Genomic DNA, 24,733 nt, shown 5'->3' on the forward strand with positions numbered 1-24,733 from the left:
TTAAAACCTGGTTCCCAGATTCCTCTTCCACAACTTCTCTCTCTTGGAGCAACCAACTGCTTGGCTGGTAGCATGTGGATGGATTATCAAAGATGGAAAGAAGGGAACTCAGTCTAGTCCCTTCAACCCAAGGCCTGATGTTCTGGATTGCAAGGCAGGATGTATTCTATTACCATCTGTATGGCAGTTGTCTAGGTGTTAAGTGGGCAATTTCCCCTTATCTCTCTCCCTGCGAGATCACAATCACTCCTCCCTCAGCAGGGGGCATCCCGTGATAAGAGGCTATTGAATGTCACTGCATGGCTGATAAGAACTGTAACATCCCATTGTGAGATGCTCCGCCCAGAGGGAGGAGCCGAGCATTGCTATCCAGATATAATCAGGAGATTCTGACACACCAGCACAGCTTCTCCACTGGATTCACCAGAGGAACAGCAGCTGCTTCTTCTTCCACGGATCTGCGGAGGAAGAATCACCCTTTTTCTACAGGACCCCCTGCTCCAACAGAACCACACCTGACACCTCAGGAGGACTGCAGCCACTTTTCCAACTGGACTGCTGCCAGCACCCTGACCAACAGGGTGTCAGGTTGAGTTCTGACTCTGTCATTTTAGTGTACTGCATTGTTTTTGTTTTATCATTTTATGGTTTTTCCCCCCTTCCCTATTAAAGAACTGTTATTTCCTGCTCCCGTATTTTTTTTTTTTTTTGCCTGAGAGCCCCTTAATTTAAAATTCATAGCAATTTGGAGGGGTGGGGAGGGTTTGCATTCTCCATTTCAGGGGAAGCTCCTGCCTTCTTTAGCAGGCACCTGTCTTATCCAAACCAAGACAGATTTTTGGCGCCCAACGTGGGGCTCGAGGGCAAATAAACAAAAAGGGAATAACAGTTCTTGAGTAATCTAATTTTTGTGTGGCTATACAAACCTCATCAAGTGACACCATGTGGTCCAGTTTACCCTGGTTTGGGTGGCACGTGATCATGGCTGTATTTCTCCCATTTGTAGGCCCTTATCTTAACATGGGTCCTATAACCAAGGCTACTGTGGCTATTATCCGGTTTGTTTTATGGGTGAATAAGGTGAGGAATTCATGGATTTTTAACTTCCTCTGGAAGGCAGGCACATGGATTCACAGCTATCACACCTTAACTATGTGTTTTTGGGGTTACTTTAATAATGGCACCTGCTGTAAGGAAATTACACCAGGGGAAATTTTCTCCCAACCCTTTAATCACCTCTTTGGGTCCACCCCACCAGTTTTTGAAGGGTTCAGATCCAATCTAAACATTAATGATATCATACAGTGGCTGGTGTTGCTGATAGGCCTGTTCTATTTAGCATTTAGAGAGAGAGAGAGACTAACCTGGATAACTACCCTGACACCTGCATCAGAACCTAACACGCCACCAGAGTCCAGGGATGCTGTTGCCCCAGAGCCTACTCCTACCCCACAGCCCGTGCCAGATGTGAACTACCCAGATTGGGTGGGGGGTCTGGTGAAGGAGATGCGTGAGATAGGCCAGATCCTGAAGGAGTACACTTCCCCAGCTGGTGCAGAGCCCTCCCCCTGCTTTGAAGAGAGAGAATCTAATAGTGCAGCAGCAGAACCCACAGATGTTACAACTGTCCAGGTTCCAGCTGAACTGCAGAGGCAGTCACAGCCAGCAGCAGTTGCCCCTGTAGAAACAAGGAGATCTAAAACAAAAGCAGAGCACCCAGATAGGGGAGGGCCCTCACAACCCACAGGGGAGCCAGAGGTTGCAATCATCACCGAGTCCCTGACTTACGAAAGTCTCCGTAATCTACACAAAGACATTGTACGACGGGGACGTGAGGCTTATACAACCTGGCTACTTCGGGTCTGGGACCTTATGGGTACAGGTGTGCAACTGGATGGTGGTGAGGCAAGGAATCTGGGACCCTTAACTCAGGACTCCGGTATCAATCAGATTTTTGTAAGGGAGCCAGGGTCCCTTTCCCTCTGGGAGCGGCTTTTAACAAGTGTCAGAGAGAGATTTGTCCACAGGGAAAGAATGCAGGAGCAGCACCACAGAATGCGCTGGAAGACTCTTGAGGAAGGGATCCAACAGCTGAGGGAAGTGGCAGTATTGGAGGTACTCTTTGGGAGAGATGGACAGCATGATAATGACCCCGACCAGGTCAGGTGCACAGGGCAGATGCTGTGGAGTCTGGCAAATCTGGGGCCATCTCAATACACCACTTTCATTGCAACGATCAATGCTGATACCAACCGAGAGACAGTGGGTTCTGTGGCAAACAAACTTAGAAATTATGAAAGTATGATCAATGGCCCCATGCAAGCTCATGTCTCTGCCGTGGTCCAAGAACTCAGAGAGGAGATGAGGGAGATGAGGGAGGCGGTGAGAAGGAACAATTCCCATATTGCACCAGTGCGAGTCACAGGCCCCAGAGTTAGAGCCCAACATTTTCCACCTAGAGAGAGAGGGTACACCCCACGGGCTGACTTGTGGTTCTTTCTGAGGGACCATGGGGAAGACATGGGAAAGTGGGATGGAAAACCCACTTCAGTCCTGGCAGCAAGGGTGCGTCAACTCAAGGAGGGAAACACTAACCGAGAGAACTCCAGTAAAGTGAAGGTAGCCTCAACCTCCCATGACCGAGCTGCTGAGTATGATCCGTCAGATCCCCTTGAGGGTACCTCTACCATGTATGCCCAGGGAAGAAATAATAACCAGGGTTAGGGGGGCCCTGCCTCTAGCCAGGGAGAGGCACGGGAAAATCGGATTTTCTGGACGGTGTGGATCCGATGGCCTGGCACATCAGAACCACAAAGGTACGATGCTTTAGTGGATACTGGTGCACAGTGTACCCTGATACCATCGGGACATGTGGGGGCCGAACCTGTTTCCATTGCCGGGGTGACGGGGGGATCACAGCAATTGACCCTTTTGGAAGCTGAGATGAGCCTGACTGGGAAAGACTGGAAGAAACATCCTATTGTGACTGGCCCAGAGGCCCCATGTATTCTAGGCATAGACTTCCTCCGGAATGGCTATTACAAAGACCCAAAAGGACTCAGATGGGCTTTTGGCATAGCTGCTGTAGAGGCAGAGAACATTAAGCAGTTGAACACCTTGCCTGGACTGTCAGAAAACCCATCCGCAGTAGGACTCTTGAATGTGGAAGAGCAACGAGTGCCAATCGCCACCTCGACGGTGCACCGCCGGCAGTATCGGACGAATCGAGACGCCGTGATCCCCATCCACAAAATGATCCGTGAGCTGGAGAGCCAAGGGGTGGTCAGCAAGACTCACTCACCCTTTAACAGTCCCATCTGGCCTGTGCGCAAGTCTGACAAAGAATGGAGATTGACTGTGGACTATCGTGGCTTGAATGAAGTGACTCCACCACTGAGCGCTGCTGTGCCAGACATGCTGGAACTCCAGTACGAGCTGGAGTCCAAGGCAGCAAAGTGGTATGCCACCATTGACATTGCTAACGCGTTTTTCTCCATTCCTCTGGCAGCAGAGTGCAGGCCTCAGTTTGCTTTCACCTGGAGGGGCGTGCAGTACACCTGGAACCGACTGCCCCAGGGGTGGAAGCACAGCCCCACCATCTGCCATGGACTGATCCAGACTGCACTGGAAAAGGGTGAGGCCCCAGAACATCTGCAATACATCGATGACATCATTGTGTGGGGGAACACGGCAGTGGAAGTATTTGAGAAAGGAAAGAAAATCATCCAGATTCTGCTAGAAGCCGGTTGCGCCATCAAGAAGAAAAAAGTCAAGGGACCTGCTCGAGAGATCCAGTTCCTGGGAGTAAAGTGGCAAGATGGACGGCGTCAGATTCCCATTGAGGTCATCAACAAGATCACAGCAATGTCTCCACCAACTAGCAAGAAGGAAACACAAGCTTTCCTGGGTGCCATAGGCTTTTGGAGGATGCACATTCCCGAGTACAGTCAGATCGTGAGCCCTCTTTACCTGGTCACCCGCAAGAAGAACGAGTTCCACTGGGGCCCTGAGCAGCAACAAGCTTTTGCCCAGATTAAGCAAGAAATTGCTCATGCTGTTGCCCTTGGCCCAGTCAGGATGGGACCAGAGGTAAAGAACGTACTCTACTCTGCAGCCGGGAACCATGGTTTGTCCTGGAGCCTTTGGCAGAAGGTGCCTGGGGAGACTCGAGGCCGACCACTGGGATTCTGGAGTCGAAGCTTCAGAGGGTCCGAAGCCAATTACACTCCCACAGAAAAGGAAATCTTGGCTGCCTACGAAGGAGTTCAAGCTGCCTCAGAGGTGATTGGCACGGAAGCACAACTCCTCCTGGCACCCCGACTACCGGTGCTGGGGTGGATGTTCAAAGGAAAGGCTCCCACCACCCACCATGCCACTGATGCTACATGGAGTAAATGGATTGCCCTCATCACACAGCGCACCCGTATTGGAAACCTGAATCGCCCTGGGATTTTAGAGATAATTACAAACTGGCCGGAAGGTGAAGATTTTGGTCTTTCTGATGAAGAGGAACAAGAGCAAGTAACACGTGCCGAAGAAGCTCCACCATACAACCAACTCCCAGCAGAGGAAACACGCTACGCTCTTTTCACTGACGGTTCCTGTCGCATCGTAGGGTTGAACCGGAAGTGGAAAGCAGCCGTATGGAGTCCCACACGACAGGTTGCTCAGGCTATCGAAGGAGAAGGTGGATCAAGTCAACTTGCTGAACTCAAAGCTGTTCAGCTAGCCCTGGACATTGCTGAGAGAGAGAAATGGCCAAGGCTCTATCTTTATACTGATTCGTGGATGGTAGCCAATGCTCTGTGGGGCTGGCTGGAAAGGTGGAAAAAGGCCAACTGGCAGCGTAAGGGAAAACCAATCTGGGCTGCTGAGGAATGGAAAGAAATTGCCGCTCGGTTGGAGAACCTACCTGTGAAAGTCCGCCACGTAGATGCCCACATCCCCAAGAGCCGGGCTAATGAGGAACATCGAAACAACGAACAGGTAGATCAGGCAGCAAAAATAGAGGTGTCGAAGATAGACTTAGATTGGCAACATAAGGGGGAGTTGTTCCTAGCTCGATGGGCCCACGATGCCTCAGGTCATCAAGGTAGAGATGCCACCTATAGGTGGGCACGAGACCGAGGAGTAGATTTAACCAAAGACAGTATTTCTCAGGTTATCCATGACTGTGAAACGTGTGCTGCCATCAAGCACGCCAAGAGAGTGAAGCCCCTGTGGTATGGTGGGCGGTGGTCCAAGTACAAGTATGGGGAGGCCTGGCAGATCGACTACATCACACTGCCCCAGACACGCCAAGGCAAGCGCTACGTGCTGACCATGGTGGAAGCCACCACGGGATGGTTGGAGACCCACCCTGTGCCTCACGCCACTGCCCGGAACACCATCCTGGGCCTGGAAAAGCAAGTGCTGTGGAGACATGGAACCCCTGAGAGAATTGAGTCGGACAATGGGACCCATTTCAAGAACGGCCTTATCAACACCTGGGCCAGGGAACATGGTATTGAATGGATATACCATATCCCCTACCATGCACCAGCTGCCGGGAAAGTTGAACGGTGCAATGGACTACTCAAGACTACCCTGAAGGCACTTGGTGGGGGGACTTTTAGAAATTGGGAGATGAACTTAGCAAAGGCCACCTGGATGGTCAACACCAGAGGGTCTATCAATCGAGCTGGTCCTGCCCAGTCTGAACCCCTGCACACTGTAGATGGAGATAAAGTCCCTGTTGTACACATGAAAGGTATTTTAGGAAAGACTGTTTGGATTACTCCCACCTCAGGCAAAGACAAACCCATCCGTGGAATTGTTTTTGCTCAAGGACCTGGTTACACTTGGTGGGTAATGCAGAAAGATGGAGAAAGCCGTTGTGTACCACAGGGAAACCTAGTCTTAAGTGAGAACTGTGTGTAAGGATTCATTGTGATGCAGATGGAAATAGAATAAGGGGTGGATTATGTTCTGGATTGCAAGGCAGGATGTATTCTATTACCATCTGTATGGCAGTTGTCTAGGTGTTAAGTGGGCAATTTCCCCTTATCTCTCTCCCTGCGAGATCACAATCACTCCTCCCTCAGCAGGGGGCATCCCGTGATAAGAGGCTATTGAATGTCACTGCATGGCTGATAAGAACTGTAACATCCCATTGTGAGATGCTCCGCCCAGAGGGAGGAGCCGAGCATTGCTATCCAGATATAATCAGGAGATTCTGACACACCAGCACAGCTTCTCCACTGGATTCACCAGAGGAACAGCAGCTGCTTCTTCTTCCACGGATCTGCGGAGGAAGAATCACCCTTTTTCTACAGGACCCCCTGCTCCAACAGAACCACACCTGACACCTCAGGAGGACTGCAGCCACTTTTCCAACTGGACTGCTGCCAGCACCCTGACCAACAGGGTGTCAGGTTGAGTTCTGACTCTGTCATTTTAGTGTACTGCATTGTTTTTGTTTTATCATTTTATGGTTTTTCCCCCCTTCCCTATTAAAGAACTGTTATTTCCTGCTCCCGTATTTTTTTTTTTTTTTGCCTGAGAGCCCCTTAATTTAAAATTCATAGCAATTTGGAGGGGTGGGGAGGGTTTGCATTCTCCATTTCAGGGGAAGCTCCTGCCTTCTTTAGCAGGCACCTGTCTTATCCAAACCAAGACACCTGAGTTGGAGCTGCTGCTGGCTCTGTCCTGACAGACACCTTGACATGATCTCAGACACCTTAAGTACCTTAGCATGTCAGCTGCACAAATAAAGTCTCTTGATTGCTTACAACTTGAGAGCTTAAGCTCCAGTCCTCAGGGAATGGCAGGCCAGACCTTGGGGTCAGAGACCGGGCACTTACACCACTATAAAAATAGCCAGGACTATCTTTATCCTTCTAATACATTACTATAAAACCCATATTGAGTATCAGGATCAGTTACCTGTCTGTACTTACATTAGACATTGCAAAATATGCTTCAAAGCATGCACAATCTAATTAGACCAAAAAATACCCACCCCAAGAAACTAACCAGGAAAAAAAACCTACAAGCCCAGATGGAAGTGCTATTGCCTTAGTATAATTTACTAGTTCTGGATGTACTCTGGGAATGCTGATAGCTTGCTCTGCAAGGCCATTTACACCATGCTCTGAAAATCCCCCGAGGTTCCCTCCTGAGCAGGTGCCGAGGACCTGGAAGTACACAGTCATGAGCTCCTAGCAGAGAGCTCTCACACACTTCCATCATTTGTGATGGAACACCCACTGCACTGATCCTCTGCATTCACATTCCCTTCACCACTCCTGCTGAGCTAGCAGAACAATTCAGGTAACTTAGGACTTCCCTTCCCAGCCAGTGAGGTATGTTCACGTTGAAGGTGAGGCTCGGTACAGTGCAAGGGGCCAAGTGCATATCTCTGCAGGGGTCTGGGGTCTTGTTCTTGGGAGCAGACAGTCAGAAAAAGGAGCAGGAGCACGGGGACCTGGAACACAGGAGAGCAGCAGAGACTCTGTCTGGCAGGATGAAATGGGAAATTTCAGCTGATTTGGGCAAAGGTGGAAGTTATCTGCTGGGGACAAAGGCCAGGAGGAAAAGTGCTAAGAGGCTGGCTCCAAAAACGTGGGTTACCACTGGCCTAGAGACACTGGCAGCTCGCAGTAATTAATGTATTCCATTACCTCATGATTTTATGCTTCAGATGCAGATTAATAGCACTCATTCAAAGAAAGAATGACATCATCTGCATAAAATCCTTTCCAGTGTCATACAGGACTCTCTTGCTCTCTGATTATTGCTGGTCTAGTGGATTAGTGATGGAGTTTCAGATTTTGATTTACTATTAAAAAATGTAAGTCCCTCAATCCTCTATCCAAGCCTGTCTTGTAAGAATCCTCTTAATGGAGAAAGGGACATTATATCCAAATATTTTTTCTGTCTCCTCCACCTCCTCATTCCTACAGCAAACTTTCTGCAGAGGTTTCGTGTGTCTTTGCAAACTGAAAGGAGATTGTAGTGAGTGGGAGTCAGCTGTGTCGCAAGTACCAGCCAATAGGAGAATAGGAAATGGCCTCAAGTTGTGTCAGAGGAGGTTTGGCTTGGATATTAGGACCTTGCCCAGGGAAGTGGTTGAGTCACCATCCCTGGAGATATTTAAAAGAAGTGTAGATGTGGCACCTGAGGGCATAGTTTAGTGGTGGACTCACTAGTGGTGGGTGAATGGTTGAGCTCAATGATCTTAAAGGTTTTTTCTAACTTAAATGATTCTATGATTCAGCCTTCATCCTAGCAGGGTCATCTGGGGGCAGTTTGCATACTTGTGGGATTTTTTTTTTGAGGAAAAACAGTCATTAGACTCCTACACACCATTCTGCGTAGGCAGCACAATCTAGCTCTGCAATTTTTTGATGCCATTGCCTTATTAAAAATAAATAATCTCTAAAGATAACATGGAAAAGGAAATAAGCCAGACAATATTCCTTTGGACAGAAAGTGCCTCATATGCCCATATGATATAACCTGATATCAAAGTTACTACTTGAATTTCAGAGAAATATGGTTTTTCTTTAGCATTTTCACAAAGCTTCCATTAAACACCAACTGAGTTCACATGCATGAGGCAGAAGAAGAATATACCCAAGAGTGCATATAAAAAATGAATGAGTGAAACAAATTCTGAATACTTTACTGCTTTATTTGTCTATTCATTTTTCAATAAATTTCTAATCTGAAACCTGCAATTAAGATGTTGTGCTATCGGAAACAATAGGCTGGGTTTACATATAGCTGTCAATTACCACAGAAGGTGCTGGGAAACATTCTGTAAAACTCTGTCTACACTATGCAAAAAGGAAATCACAGCTGCAGCTAAGCAAGCAACATAATAATAATTTCCCTGAAGTCATCTGCTTGAATTTTCAAATGAATTCACCCTGAGCAGGCTTAAGTCCAAATAACATTCCTTTTCCAGCAGCTTTCTGTCAATTCCATAGCCCAGACCCTTGTGGAAAGGATACTTCCAGGACCTTAGATCTGGGAAGATTTTCTGTGTGTCTGATTATTGTTCCCTGCTGTGGCTTGCAGAACACACTGCATCTGAATTCATATAAATGACAAAGCCCTGTCTTTAAATGGAAGGGCCAAGGAAGGAAGGGGTAAGGCAATTCTTTCCATTAATTCCTCTAAAAAGATACTGTCTGTTCAGAAACACCTCGCTGCCAGCTTGAACTTTTCTTAACTAACCTAGTCTTTTCATGTCAGTGATCTTCCCAATGTTTACCCAGTATTTATACACCACTCCCATAATCTCTCTCAGCATTGGTTTTGACAAGGTAAACAAGCTAAGCTCTTCTGGCATCCTCCAGAAAGTTTCTAGATGATCCAACAAGCAAGCAAACAAACAAACAATCAAAGCAACCCAACCTAAACAAAACAAAAACAAGCTAACCAACTGAACAGACAAAAAAATCAGAAAAGCAGACCTGTATCCGGACTTATATATGGAGGTTTCCGTCAAATGTCTGTCACCTTGCAAACATCATATAAAATCTCAGCACTACTCTGTGTTGTTGCAAGAAAACAGACTGGCCCAATGCTCCAGAGGGAGTGAAAGGACTGTATTGTTTAAACCCCTGGCTCAACATCAACATAACCTTGTGCATCTTAGGCCTATTTTTCATAAATGTTAAACAGCTTCGACCCTCCTCGACTTCAGGTGGAGTTGAAGATGCTCAGATAAGGCCCTTAAAATCACAATTTGGCTCTTGAGGTAGGTGTAGAATGAGTCTTTGTTCACACAATAGTCTGATACAGCATCTCATGTCCTCAGGTACATTTACAGCTGAGAATGGTGGCAAGCTCTCCCACCCTTAGAAACCTCTTCAATCGCTTCAACTTGGCCCTCTCATTCTCCAAGTGAATCACAAGTGGTCAAAAACTCTCTGAAGAAAGTGTTCTCTGCCCATTGGAGAAAGCTGACTCATCCACACCATATCCTCTGAAGAGACTGATTACAGAAAATGTCCAGTTGTTGATGCTATGTGACCCTCTTGTTTTCAGAGATCTTTCCTGGGACTTGTGCTTGGGTAATGGATAGATGGATGAAATCTGCACACTGTAGGTGAAAGAGAGGTGAAGCTCTGTCTTTGGCAAGGGATTAGATGGGTCACTGGCACTTTCAAGAGATTTAGATAGTGCAATAGATATCGTAAAGATATGCAATAGGTATGATAAAGAAAATAGTGCAAAGAGGAATCATTTTGACTGTTTGTTATTAATGCTGGAAGAAAGAAGGGGTTAGGGCTCACAAAAGAAGAGGAAAACTATTGGTCCATGTTGTAGGGTCAGGTCCAGAGATAAGAGGCTCTGCATTTCTGAGAGCAAGACCCCAGAAAGCTCTCAAAAATGTTCAGCATGATTAGAAAACTGAGGCATAGTATGGCACACAGACATGTTATTGTTTTGCCTAGATCTGTATTTCTCTTGTGCTGCCTAAAATAGTGTTGAGGGAACTGTAAGGGGGAGGATTGGGATGTGGTTGGAAACCTCATGCAAATGCTGCAGTATTCACTTCAGCTATCATGTGTCCCCGAGGAAGCGGCCTGCCAGAATATCCACAGAGCTGGTGCTCTGGGAAAGAGTTTGATTAAGCCATCAGGGAGTCTCTGAGACCTGAGACCAGTCTCAGGGTCTGCATCAGCGGGAGCAAACCACTACACAGAGGTCAAGTTCACTCTGACTAAAGATCTGAGTTGGCACCAAAGGCAAATCAACTACAAAGCTTTTGCTCATGAACTTGGCACTCAGCTCCAAAACTCCTGCTGAATACCAAGGCTGACTGAATTCCAAGGTCCCAGTTCTCATAAGGGGATGCTCAGAGAGGGTCTGCACTGTGGGAATCCTTTGAGAAATCCAAAGTCGTGAAGCAAAGACATGCAGCCGACTGGACCAAGTCACACAAGGAGGAGGGAGAGAAGGGCTACAACACCAAGCTCTCCAGAGATCACCATGTGGAATGCTGGGGAATGATGAATTGAATCACCAGTTTGCAGCCTTGCAGCTGCCTGGGAAAATGGGAGATGCTGTGATTTTCAGGCTCACTGGTCCCAGTCCTGCCAGTCACATGGAAAGCCCTCGGATGAGAGACTGAGGGTTTCCAGCACCCTCCCTTGTTCAGCAGCCTGCCAGAAATGCAGTGACCCAAGGGCTTTCCCTTTCATGGAAAAATGTTGAAATTTAGGTTTCATTCCAATTTGAAACAAAACCAGATTTTGCAATATCAAAATCCTCCACAAAACAAAATGACTTCATAGCACAGCTTTACTGATTGATGCAGACTGCATGTAACTGAGAAGAGCCTGATAAGTGGGTGTTTCAATCAGAATTTCCTGGTCTGTCACTTCCAAGAAGACAACTCACTACAGAACTGATGGCTGCAGTTTTGCAGGAAGGTGGTGGAAAAACAGATTAGGGCACAGCATCGGTGCAGTGTCACACGGTGTCTGGGTGCTGCTACTGGTGTGACAGCTTCTCAGGAAAGGTCCATTCACACGCTGCACCTCCCCCTTTTGCTGCTGCTGAGATGCCTAGACCGTGGTGAGAGTCTTTTCCTCATGGACACAGCCACAGTTACCTGGCTGTCTTGGCTTAGAGGTGTTCACACTGCAGGTAGAAAAGCTACAGCAATTGGGGTTGGCTGAGCTCACCAGTAAAAGTAACTGATTTAAGGTGGACAGGAAAATAAACTGGGGATGGAGGAGCTCTGTAGATGAGGGAACGCTGCATCAGATGTTTTTGCGCAGAAATGAGTTCTGTTTATCACCATTAAGCTCACACACATGCCTTCAGTTTTTACAGCAGTTGCCCAACTTACCTGCTGCGTATGGATGATAAGATACTCGACTGTGAAGAGGATTCAATTATTCTACTCCACAGTTAGTTTGGTAAATTCACTTGATAGTCTGGTCTGAGTGACACAGTGTTATTAATATCTGCAGGAGGCACAGGAAAATGCTGCAGAGTAATATTTCTGAAACGAAGGCTCTAAGACACGATTGAGACAATAAAACTTCTCCCTTGTACAAGTTGATTACTTTATACTCACTTCTCATTAAATATCAAAAAGCTGGTGCCACAAAGATGGGTTAAAAATACTTATTTTTACTATTTCTTTTACTTGAAGAAGATTAGAACAGAATAAGCATAGACTTTAAATTACGCTTATCAGAAAATACAGCTTACAAAACAAAGAAACAGACTTATATGGCTTTTTTCATATCTTCACCTCTGGAACAAATCCTGAGTTTAGCTGCATGTACATGTTGTCCTTTCTGTTGTAGGTGTTGCTTTTTTGCTGGCCTTTTTCATGTTATTAATTTGTTTACCTCCAGCAGTTATTACAAAATAGACAGCCTTCTCCCCCCAGAGAAGGGCAGAAATGGGTCCCCCTAGAAGGAATTTTCCACCTAAGGAAAATGAGGCATGACCTGTTCCTTCAAGCTACACAAACATAGGGAGCACTGATTTCCCACGGGTTTTATTTAAACCATTTAAATTGTTTAAATAATAAAATAAATTAATAATAATATTCTTGAGACAGCCAATGGCAAGGTGTCCTGGACTGTCTAAAATCTCTGCCTGTCTGTAGATTTTTATAAGTATGGCAGCCCCGTTCTCCATTCCCCTCCAAATTCTGATTTTCTGGATGCAGTTTTACAATGAGAGCCCCAGCTCTGCAGCCCATACTTACAGCAAGCACTTGCATTAGACCTGGACCTCTCTGCTGTGACACCCAGCTTGCATCAGGACGGCCAAGGCAAGTGAAAATATGCTCCCAGCAAGGTTTTCTGCAAACAGAAAAGGAGAAATCTGTATTGAACAAAGTAAGCAAGAAAGTATGTTCACTACTTAAAAATCAATATTTTCTGGGAACTTCACCTGCTCCTTAAGGTATCTAATTACTTGTGAACCTCCATTCACAGTGACATGTAGCATTGAAGGGGGAAAAGCCAATGGGAACTCTTTGTCTTCCTTTATCCTGCAGAAATGTCAGGTTTAAGGGTTGTATTTGTTACAAGCACACTCTTTCCTTTGGGAAACATTACATATTTAATCCACTTAGTATCTTGCTATGAAGACAGGTGCTGTTTGGAGCAATATGTATTTTTTCAGTGCAGTCTGGGATCTAAGTTTACCAATAAATAAATTACAAAAAAAAAAAAATTCAAGAGAGTGTTTCTCTTTGGCCCGGGTTGTAAGGCACACAAAATCCAGGCCTGGTTGTAGCACAACCTCCTCTTCCACTCTACCAGAATACACAACCATTTCAAAAAAAAAAAAAAAAGAAGCACAGTGATTAACACAGTGAGCTCATTTGAAAAATATCTGTAAAGTTTCTAGGAGCATTTCCACTGACCTGCTCTTTCATACCAGACATCTTTTGTTCCCCTCCTCTTTAGGCTGCAAGCTGTCTATGAGTACTTACGTGTCAGTAGTGGTTTACACTGGAACAGTAACATTTCTCTGGGGACTTTCAGGTGTATGCACAAGGTGTGGAGGTCTTTATTTTGTCCAAAGAGGAGCTCTTCCAGGACAGGCCAATTAGTTGTTTTAATCAAGGAGAAATAAATGCAGCTACCCATTCTCTTTTATTCCCTCCCCCCTTTTCTATTATTTTGTTTCAAATTAACTTTATACTGAATGCTAGGCAAAATAAACATCTCCCATGGACTTCTAATGGATAAAAGAGTAAATTCCAGAACTTTACAAAATAAGTAAATAAACTGATAATTCTCTGTGGTGTGCTGGTGGAAATGTGGAGTAGCCCAGAATGAAATTATTGAAGTAATTACACACAAAGGAGTAAGTATGAATTAAAAATTCATTCACGGTGCTAGAAAGGATCAAAGAAGAGGAATGATCAGGTAGGAGTAAGGATGATGGTACACAGACTTTGTCACAGTAGACAAAGGGAATCAGCCACCCTCACTCACACACAGGGCTGCTGCAATACTGGAGAGTGTGTTGCTACTTGGGTGAAATACTCTGCATTGCCTTATGGGGTGTGCATGCCTGCAAAGTTCAAATATTCTGTGTGAGACCTCTCTGGCCTGGAGGGAAATTCCTGCTGCCCCTATATTTAACTTGCATTACAGAAGGCCAATAAAATTTGCCTTGGAGTTAACTGTCTCAGTAACAAGTGCCCGAAATTAGCAGGCAGCCTTTCTTTTTTCTTTTTTATTTTTTTTTAAAGAGTCTAGAGCAATCCAAAGAAATTTTACTAGATTAAATAATGTTTACCCTATGCTAAAGTGGGATGCCTCTTGAGAGGAGCCTGGCTTGTGGCAGAGAAGGGGATGTGAAGGGCATCTCGACCCTCACAAGTGACCTCCCCCTCTGGATCAAGCAGTGTGGCCAGGCAAGGGCAGGTGCCATGCTGGCAGTGGTCTGGGACATGCTCCCAGCTCCATCACCTCCTGCAACGTGGGGAAGGTGCTCAGGTGTTTCTGTAGCAGCATCCCTGGACACCCTAGCCCATCCAAGGGTGGGCTGAATGGGGCTCTGAGCAACCTTATCCAGTGGATGGTGTCCCTAGCCAAGGCAGGGGGTTTGAACTGGATGTGTTTAAGGTCCCCTCCAGCCCAGAGATTCTGTGATTCCATGAAGAGGCTTCGCAGCAGGCGCATGCCAAGAGGGGCTGTGCCTCACTGGGGCAGGGTGAGGGGCAGAGATGTGCAGCAGCAGGAAGGTGTCAGCAGCTCTTGCAGGGCAACACCAGCAGCTCAATGTCAACACCAGCCTTGGGAGCAGAGCTGAGGCTTCCCCACTGCCATTTATGAGGGACAGACTGCAGCTCTTCCTTGGCGCCTCTTCTGCTCCCTCCTTCAGAGGCAAGTGATGTGCTCACCAATTCCTTTGGCAGCTGTGGAGCTGTTGAAGGTGGCAGTCCAGGAGAGGATGTCTTGTGTTCCCAGCTGTGCTGCACCTCAGCTACACTGACACCACCAAACTACAAAACTGATGACAGGGACTTATGGAGATCATCCAGTCCAACCTCCCTTCTCAAAGTAGGGACAGCTCTGAGCAGTTTTTGAGAGCCATTTTTAGTTGGGTTTTGAAGGAGGGAGATTTCACAACCTCCCGGACACATATCCCACTTTTGGAGTGAAGGCTTAAACCTGTATTTCAGTGTGTGCCCGTTCTCTCTTGTCCTGTCACTGGGCACCACTGAAAAGAGCCTGTCACTTTACATCTTTCTTTCAGATATTTTTACACACAAGGCCCATCTTGAGCCTTCTTTTCTCTGCATGAAACAGTCTCGTCTTTTTCAGGACAGAATACAGCTGCAGGCCACAGCCATATAACTGACCAGTCAACAGCTTATGGACAACCACCTCTTTTTATACCTTTGCCCTGCTATTTTCCCACTTTTGTTCCCACTAAAATCATCTAACTCCCTCCCTTGTACCCCGTATCACATAACCTAACACACTGATATTGTTGTAGAAGGCTATCAGATTGATTGAGCACACTTTTGCCCTTCTGAAGTCCATGATGACTCCTAGTCACCTACTTGTTCTTCATATGTTTGGAAACTATCTCCTGGATGAGTTTTCCCATAATCTTCCTGGGGATCCAAGTGAGGCTGACTGGCCTGCAGTTCCCCAGATCCTCCTTCCTGAAGACAGGGAGTGAATTTTATTTTTTCTTCCACTCCTAAGGTACCTCTCCCAAAAGTTAGGGCCTTTTAAAGGTTATCAGGAGCAGTCTCACAATTTGTCAGCCAGCTCCCTCAGTGCCTGTGAGAGCACCCTGCCAGCTCCCATGGGATCAAGTGTGTCCAGTTTGTTTAAATGCTCCCTAACCCCATCCTCTGGCACTGAGAGAACATCTCCCTTGCTCTGGGCTTTCCCTCTGGTCTCAGGGCCCTTGGATTGCTGAACTCCAGTCTTACAGTAAAATCCAGTGGGAAAAAGGCATTGACCTTTTCTTAGCCCTTTGCCACCAAATCTCCTGCCCTTCTGCCCCATACAGCACCAAGCCCATATTTTCCCTGGTTTTCCTTTTCCTATTAATGTACCCAGGGAAGCTGTTCTTGTTAACCTTTACTGCCCCTTGAATACTCAACTCCATATGGGCTAACTTTTCTTTCCCCAGTCATGCACTCAGTGTCTCTGTATTCCTCCTGAATCACCTGCACCTGCTCCCACTTTTTGCATACTTCCTTTTTGCATTTTAATTTGGTAAGGAGCTCCTTGTTCATCCATGCCCATCTCCTGCTACCTTTGCTTGATATCCTGCTCATTGGGATGGACCATTCTGGTGCTGGGAACAGATAATCTCTGAAAATCAATCAGATCTCCTGAACCACTCTTCTCTCCAGGGCCGTCTCCTGTAGGATTCTTCCAATCAGATCAAAGTCCAAAGCTTGCTCTCCTGAAGACCAGGGTTATAATGTTGCTTTGAGCCTTGTTTCCTCCCCTCAGAATCCTCAACTACAGCATATCAAATGCTGAAGAGCAGACAAGCACCTTGTTCCCAGCTTGGGTTCTGGCATAAGATGCATATGAAAAGCCAATTCTTCATCTGCTTGAACGAGGCAAAAGATTGAGTCTAAAAATAATAATAATAAAAATGATAGATCCTTCTTTGGAAATGTTGGCTGAAACATTTGTTGTTGTCTCTTTTTTTGTTCCCAAATGGCTTTTATGAGAATATTTCTTAGTGCTTTTACATAACATTTTATATTGTGTTAAATCACTGACCAGATTTCTTTGAAGAGAATTCTTGAGGGGCTTTTGCAATGCTAGGAAAAAAAGAAAAAAAGGAAAGCATATTCTTTTATTTCTTTCCAATTGGAAAAAGTCAACCCAAATCAACAGGGAAATGGTTTAATTTCAGGCTCCTAGAGAGATACTAGAAACACTGGCAAGGAGGAGAAAAATAATTTTAAAAGGTACAGCTGATACTTCACGTTCATTCTGAATGTTTTGCATTGTTTTCCTTGTCTACTAAAATTGTGTCAACAATTCTTTTCAAGATGCAGATTTAAAATCTCCAGCTCAATCAGATCCATAGTCTTTGTTTGCAAAGAAGAAAAGGCCAGTGTTCCTGAGAGGCAACACAGCATGATGAATTCAGTCTGCTACCACTGCCCTGCTTTTTAACAGACACAGCTGAACCAGGGAATTTTTTTATTTCTTTTGATGAGTGTAAGAATAATCTCATTAAGGTTTTTCTGCTCACTGTTTATGGTTTTTAAACTATAAACATCTAATGGCAAGCCATTTAAACTGGACTTCATATAAAATTTCTGCAAAATAGCCTGATATAAGATAAAGGATGTACATCATAAATATGGCCACAAGTTTGTAAAAGTACATGAAGCAGTTGGTGTGGCTAAAAGGTTTACAGAGGTTGCTGGCAAACGTGGCAAGTTTTGGAATCTGTAAACACTGGCGGAAGGAGGTTTCATCTCAAATGGTAAAACTTGCATGTTAACTATCACCAGGCAGATTTTCCATTCTGTCTTGTAGCCTTTGGGAGCAACAGTGTGGAAGATGGAAGAACACTATTGCCCTTTCCATGGGCGTGGGTGTGATGGACATTAAATTGCCAATTTGTGTGTGGTGCTCATTTTGGCACCCCCAGGAAAACCACCTCTGTCTGCTCTGGCCCCTGACTGAACAATGACCATTTTTATTTCCCACTTTCCAAGACTGCAAATAATTTTCATTTTAAGACCAGAATGAAAATAATTTAAGAAAGTGCTCAATAACTTTACAGAAATAGGTAGCTTTTTATTTTTTTCTCAAGAAAGCTCAACAGCTTTCCTATGAGGGAATTACTGAGTGCCAAACTTTCTTCTGATCATTGCTTCAGTTTGGCATCTTCACTCGAATGTCTCACAAGCTGAGTACTGGTCCATAACAAACACTCTTGACTGGATTTCTAATTGAAACCATTTTTCGAGTTCTGTAATAAAAAAATAAATATAATACAAATCAGGCTGAAAATTTGGGGGATTTTTGGTATCTAAAAGTAACTTAAACTTGAGAGAAAGAGTTGTTGTTATTCACAGTATAAGCCACTGGAGCACATTCCAGCACAGATAAACGAAATCTCTGCTGCATTAAACAGAGATAGCAAAACAAAAAGAAGTCTGCTTACAAATCCAGGGAGACTTTTGTGCATAAAAGCAAAGCTGCTGAAGTTCTAATAGGATTAAAAATTGGAAAAATATGCAATTACAACCTAGTATTTCATAAAGAACAATTTAAAATTATTCCACCCTTTTAAAATACTGGTGCCTATTAAAACACAGACATATTCATGTGGCTTTCAAATGCATTCCAGTAGAGTGTAAACTGACAAGTCACTGCATTTCATCACACAATAGTCAGAAGCAAAAAATGATGTCGCATTCTAAGCACTCATTAAATGCAGAAATATGCACTGAGGATGTAAATGTTGCATAGATTCTCAGGAAAGTTTATAATTTATGTTCAAAACTAAGATTCATATTAAATGCCCAGCTTCAAATCTCCTTGGACAGTGTCTCCCCATAGATTTCTAAAAGTGTACATTTATGGAGTAAACAGAATATTTAATGGCTGCTAGCAGTATATCAGATTTGTTATGCTTATGGCAGCTGTGGTCATCAAATATTCATGCTGATGGTTCTTATGCAATGCTGACAGCTTTCTAACTTGTGAAATAAGTAAGGGGTGAGTGGGAATTGATGAGATAAGTAGACTGCTTTATCTAAAAAGGGTGACCAAGCTTTTCTGTGGCAGAAAGAAGATTAAGAGTTGCATTCTTAGAGCAAGAGGGAAAATCCAAAGGTGTATTTCTTCAGATTACAAACCAGACACATCTCTTGATCTTGCCATATGTTTTCTTATTCTTCTCACTCTAACTGTCCTTTTCAGCCCCTAGGATTTATTTGTTGGTGTCAGGGTCAAGTAGTGGTAAAAATGGCTCATGAGTTTCTGCTACCAGACAGGCTGAGCTGAGATACTGGGTCGTTTCAGTCAAGCTGGGGGAAGAATGATAACACATACATAGACCAGTCCCATATTTCTTACCTAGGCAGTTTGCCCTTGCTCCAGGGAGGGCAAATAAAGGATTTTACCTCTTTAGGAACATAGGGGATGGTCTATAAGAGGTTTTGTTGTTGGGGTTTTTTGTTGTTTTAATGGACTGCAGTCCTCAGTGTTGGTGCATCTTTATTACATTGTCTCACTACCGCCACTAAACTGTGTACTTCAGTTTGATTATTTGGCCTAATTGCATTGGAAAAAAGCTTCAGGTTAACCAGTTATCCTGTACCATAAGCCAAGACCAGATCACAGAAAATTTCAAGCATGGATGTTCTTCACTCTCTTAATAAATTTTTATTTTATATGATAGCCATTACTGTGCAGTAGTTACACATCCTTCATATTATCTGATCTCAGCATCCAGCATTCAGGCTTCCAATTCCTGGGATATCTCTATTATAAGTCAAAGAAAGAAAAAGTATCTCCACAACAGTCTGGAAAAAAAAATTCAAGTCCAGTACATTTTATGATCAATGACAGGGACTTAATCACCAGATATGTAATCACTAATATTATCTTTAATTCTTTCAGTATGAGTTTCCTTCCCTGTGAGACAACACTTGAAATAACTTTGGTTCTCATGCGCCTACCTTATTAGTTGTTTCAAGTAGTAAGTGAAAGAATTGCCATAAAAATAGTTCAGAAAGTCCATGTTAAGTGTGATGTGAATTTAGGCAAAACTATATATGCAACTCAAAAGTCTGGTTTTCAACCACGAGAAAAAATGTTTCAGAACATATGCCAAATCCAATCCTCTTTCCAATAAAAAATATACTCCCTCATACTTAAATCAAGCAGAATTGTATCTGCACTCCCAAAACCAACTTTCCTTAAACAGAGATGCAGAGGCATCTGGGTAAGACCAATTTTCTATTGCAGACCTTGAAAGACAAGAGCATTACTGAAAGGATAAAAGCCCTAAACCTTGGTGCTACTCTCAGATTTATCATAAAGTGTGAGTAACTTGAAACTGAGTCTTGCAAATTTGACTTGGGAGGTGCCTCAGAACAGACTGAGCAATAAAAATAAGGGGTATAGTCAGAATGTCTACTTTTTGTCTCATGGAGTTTTCCTCAAAGCATAAACTATGGTTTAGTGAGAATGTGCAGTACTAAAAGTTTGCACCAAATTTCCTTTGCTGGAAGTTGTATTGTCACAATACAAGCAGGGTTACAGGACACATAAGAATTTTTGTAGTAGATAAGTAAGGGATTACTAAGTCTTCCTGCTAGAGGAATTTCTTTCTAGTGTTCTAGTAGTCCAATGTTCCCTCACTTCCTGAAGAAGAATAAACTGTGTTCTTGCCCAAATTAAGCTGTTTTATTCTCCTCTCCCAGAAATCTTTGTGCTGTATATTTTTAGGCAAGGAACAGCTCCAAGCCAATTTGATGTCCCAGGTGAAGTCATATTTGTCACTCACACTGCTCTAACATGACTTTAATTTTTAAAATTGTTCACTATTTACAAAAGGCTGTTACAAACATGTAGGACATAGGGAAAACGAAAACCAGTCATCTACTTCTCTATGCTCTCTTCCAAGTACAGATATGTTTTTTAAAAAAAGATATTCCATCCATCTTTTGACCTGTTCTAGGTTCTCTTGGGCTTCTTTTCACTAAACACCAAACCCAGAGGAAGCTTCTTCATCAACTCTGTTCTAATTTTCTGCAGCCTTTCTATAAACATTCTCTCACTACAGTTCCATATTCCCCTTTTGCTTTTTCTGCCCCAGACCAGTTGAGGTTGGCAAGTGTAGATCAGCAAAGGTTCAAAGACAGAGGGCGAAAGAAAAATACATTGAAACTCCTTGTTTTCAGGCTTTTCAGCCCAGTGGGGCTTTTTTCATGTTTTTTTTTTTTTCCCTCTGTAGGACCTAAAATTTTTGAATATTTCTTTGCTTTTATGTGATTTTTAAAATCATTCCTCTAAAGTACTGTGTTATTGGACTACGCCAGGATACATTTCCTTGTCCAAAGATGAGGAACACTATTTGTTTAATGGCCGGCAGTTCTGTTTGAAACCAGATTTATACTTTATCAGTGTACTATAACATACTTGAATAGACTATGACTACTATTTTTATTCTTTAAGGCATCTAAGCATTCTCCACGAGCCCCTGTCTTCCAAAGGGTAGACTAAGTCCACCTGCTGAACTGTATGCCCTTTCCCCTCATCTTCTGTTTGCAAAATCTATATGGATGGAAAGTTCAGCAGCTTCCAAATTAGCTTTTACAGTGGGAATTTGTACTAAAATTGGTTCCTGGTGGAACAACAGCTGGCCAACACACATGCATCTTTTTCCAGTGAGGTTTCTGCTTTCTCCTTCAGGTGGTTTATGGGTTTTATATAATAACTCATGTGTGAAAATACTTGACTGGCAGTATAACGTGATGGAGAAATTATCAGTCTATTCTTGCATCTAATTCACAGGTCTGTAATTAGGGTTGTGAAAATGAGTAAAATCTTCTCACATAAGACTTTGCTTTTTATTCCTGTGCTTAGCCTAAAGGTATGGAAAAATCCTTTGCATTGTCCTACAGAATATTTTTATTTCTTTTCCTAGAAAAGCTCAGCAAATTTGCACAAAATATACAGTTGTTTAACCAAAGTCTTCTGGAAATTCAGCAAACCCTTATTAAATCTGTAAAGGTGTGTTATAATAAAGACAGGAAAATACATGTGATATCAGGTAATGCAAAAAAGGTACAGCAACTTTTGCAATATTGAAATTGATTCACTTCTCGTCAAAATAGCTAATTCAACTGAAATTAATAGAGCTACACAGCTATCCAAGTAGTGCTAGCAAGACGAGGATTCAAAATCCAACTGTTCCTCTAGTTTCTCACAATGAAATGAATCAGGAGAACCCCACAGGAGCCAGAAGAGCAAAACTAGAGAGGAGAAGCCATCCCATTAGGGGTGAAGCACAAGAAAAGAGCATGTGCATGGCCTCTAAGGCAATGACCACCTCCTCTTCCCCACACACATAGTTCCTTATACATAGCATCCCTCATGAAGAGCTTTGCAGGGCTGGTGGAACAGATGGGAATAGCAACAAGAAAGAGAGAGCAGCCTCTGGGGCATGTTCCTGTGCAGAGCCATATAAGCCCCTAGCAGTCAATGTTTAGATGGGTACCAACAATTTGCTGGCTCAGATCCTTAGCACAAAGCAACTGGCAACCTTTTAGACTTGAAGGAAGCAAGCACAGCCAAACTAAAATAGCTTGGATACTTAGTGATGTGCAGTAATGCTTCTCAATAAACAATTCCATTTGGCTAAGAGGAAAATGAATACTAATAAACCAGCTGAGGCACAATAACATAAATTATTTCTAAGATGCTGAGGAAAATCCAGAAGTGTTTTACTAGGAGAGACAGACCATGTGGACGGAAAGTCTGTATTACATGCAGTGGATTTGCTCTTCTGATGATGAATTACATCCATCCCATTCTTTCCTTTCCTTCCTCTCTAACTCTGTTAGGACAATGATACTTCAACACAAGGAAATAAACCTTCAATTAATAGTCTATGAAGGAATTAACTTTTCTGTAGCACACTCACTCTCAGTATGATCTCTCAGTGTGATCATTCCCTATTCTTCTGTCTTCTACCTCAATATTCCTGTCTTCAGGAATATTCCTATTCCTCGTTTTCAACTTTTGTGTTAATTTTTAAACATGGCATGAAATAAATACTACTACAATATGTCTGACTGACAATTACACTACTTACTAGGTCAAGCTATTGTGGATGCTGAATACCTTCTCTGTGTGAACACACCACAATTGTATTTCAGAGGTACTGATGATATCTTACCTTTCTTCCTTCCTCTCCCCTCCCATGGTTTACTGCTAAATTTTTTTCTCCTCTTTGCTGCTTTATATGCTGGCCAAGTATAATTTTTAGAAAACTTCTCTAAAAGTAAGATATTGGAAAGCCAGTTGCACACATGCCAGTTTGTAGCCAAAGAATACAAGATGGATGACAACCATTGTACCACACATATTACCTGTGTTTTCATATGACTTCTAAGAAGATTAAGAAAACAGAAGGCAAATCTTCGATTTTCATTTATGACCGCTCTCTTTGGTAGAAATAGATCAAAGTTGAGGGAATCAATTATTGCAATCTATTGAGGTAAAAGGTATTTACCCACTGTAGTTAAAATATTTAGCATTTCTATCTACTGATTCTGCAAAGTGCTGAGCAAAAGGCCTCTGTAATCCCAAAGTTATGCAGATGCTCATTTATGAACTTTCAGCTGGTTCCATGGCAGTCAGAGACTGAAACAGCCAGAGGAGAGGGATGGGGTGCAACCTGAGCCCTCCAGCTCCTCCCTGGAGTTGGGCAGAGGGAGAGACATCACCAGACACACTTGGCAGCAACCAGCTTCCTACCTGCTCTGCAGATGGGGAACAACCCCTCTTCTGGGTAAGAGCAGGGAAGGTGGCCACTTTTCCCACCCTTCCCACAAAACTGTCTCCCTGAAACAGCTGACAACCTGCCATTCCAGGGAAAAGAGTGAGATATCTGCCTGTAGTAATATCATCTTGAATTGTGAATTAATCAAGTCTCAGAAGTTGAGCTTAGATGTTACAAGCTTCTCTGGGGAGCTCAAATTTACCTGAAAGAATTCAAAGAGTTTTAAACAAAATTATAGCTACAATTTAGCAAAGGAAACGTGTATAGTTCTGTTTCTTATCGCTGGAGTGATGTAAAATTGAAGCGAATTTTCAATGTAATTCATTCAGAATGATTCTTGTTGAGCAATTACCTTCAATAAAGATCTGTCAATACACTTTCAAGCCATTGTCATTTTATATCAAATATAAATTAGACAGTATAATGAATTCAGGTGCACCTAAACTCAATGTCAGATGAAATTCTTCTATGATAATCAAGTGAAATAATTGCTCTAAGAAGATAAAAACAAAGCCATTTAATACAATAAGAGTAAAACTCATTCTTTCTGCATTAACCTAGCAGAGATGATTTTGCAAAATCATCTGGGGTGTACATTTCAGGAAAATTCTATCTAACAAAGTTTACAGGATTGTTTTTTGGAAAGAAAGTGCCATTATGTTGGCTGGTATAAAACACATCATTTTAAAATAGATAAAATTGTGTCTGTTTAAACTAGGTGATGATTTGCCATACAAACACTGATTTAAGCTTGTCAAGGTGCTTAAATAAAGGCTGTGTAGCCAGACTCACTGAAAGAGTGTGCCGCCCAAGGGGCTAATTAAACAATACTAATGTTTTCTGAGACACAGAGACAACTGTTTAAATACCTTTGGTTAGGGCATCACCAGCTGATGCATGGCCTGACACATCTGAGCAAGAAAGAGTGTCAGTTCAGCAGCTATTATGACTGGACCTGGAAAACAAGACTGTGCTGGATCAGAGGTTAGGTCACAGCTCCCATCAAGACCAAGGGCAACTGAGTATCTTTTTCCAACAAGAACATTTTTCTGACCTACTCTGTGTTTTATAGTGAGTGGACACAAAGCAGTAGAAGCTCATTGTCCTCCATCCTGTCCACTGAGGCCAGCAGTGGCACAGCCATCAGGTTGTTATTTTAACAACCTTCAAAGTGTTAAAAGTAGTGAATACTTTTTAAGGAGAAAGAATTTGTGCTTTTAAGTCCATTCAT

General features: G+C 43.4%; 1 long non-coding RNA gene across 4 annotated transcripts in view; it reads right to left on the minus strand.

The window, feature by feature from the left end:
- The window catches only part of LOC132330303 (uncharacterized), a 65,681-nt gene that overhangs the window by 14,944 nt on the left and 26,004 nt on the right, over window positions 1–24,733 (minus strand). For 3 of the 4 annotated variants that reach the window (XR_009487280.1, XR_009487279.1, XR_009487281.1), the window contains exon 3: window positions 12,728–12,824. This is a non-coding gene — a long non-coding RNA (uncharacterized LOC132330303). Of the gene's footprint in view, window positions 1–12,727; window positions 12,825–13,462; window positions 16,784–24,733 lie in introns of all 4 variants that reach the window. The other variant, XR_009487282.1, reaches the window with a different exon arrangement.

The sequence above is a fragment of the Haemorhous mexicanus genome, chromosome 1 (genome assembly GCF_027477595.1).
Source record: "Haemorhous mexicanus isolate bHaeMex1 chromosome 1, bHaeMex1.pri, whole genome shotgun sequence".
NCBI lineage: Eukaryota > Metazoa > Chordata > Aves > Passeriformes > Fringillidae > Haemorhous > Haemorhous mexicanus.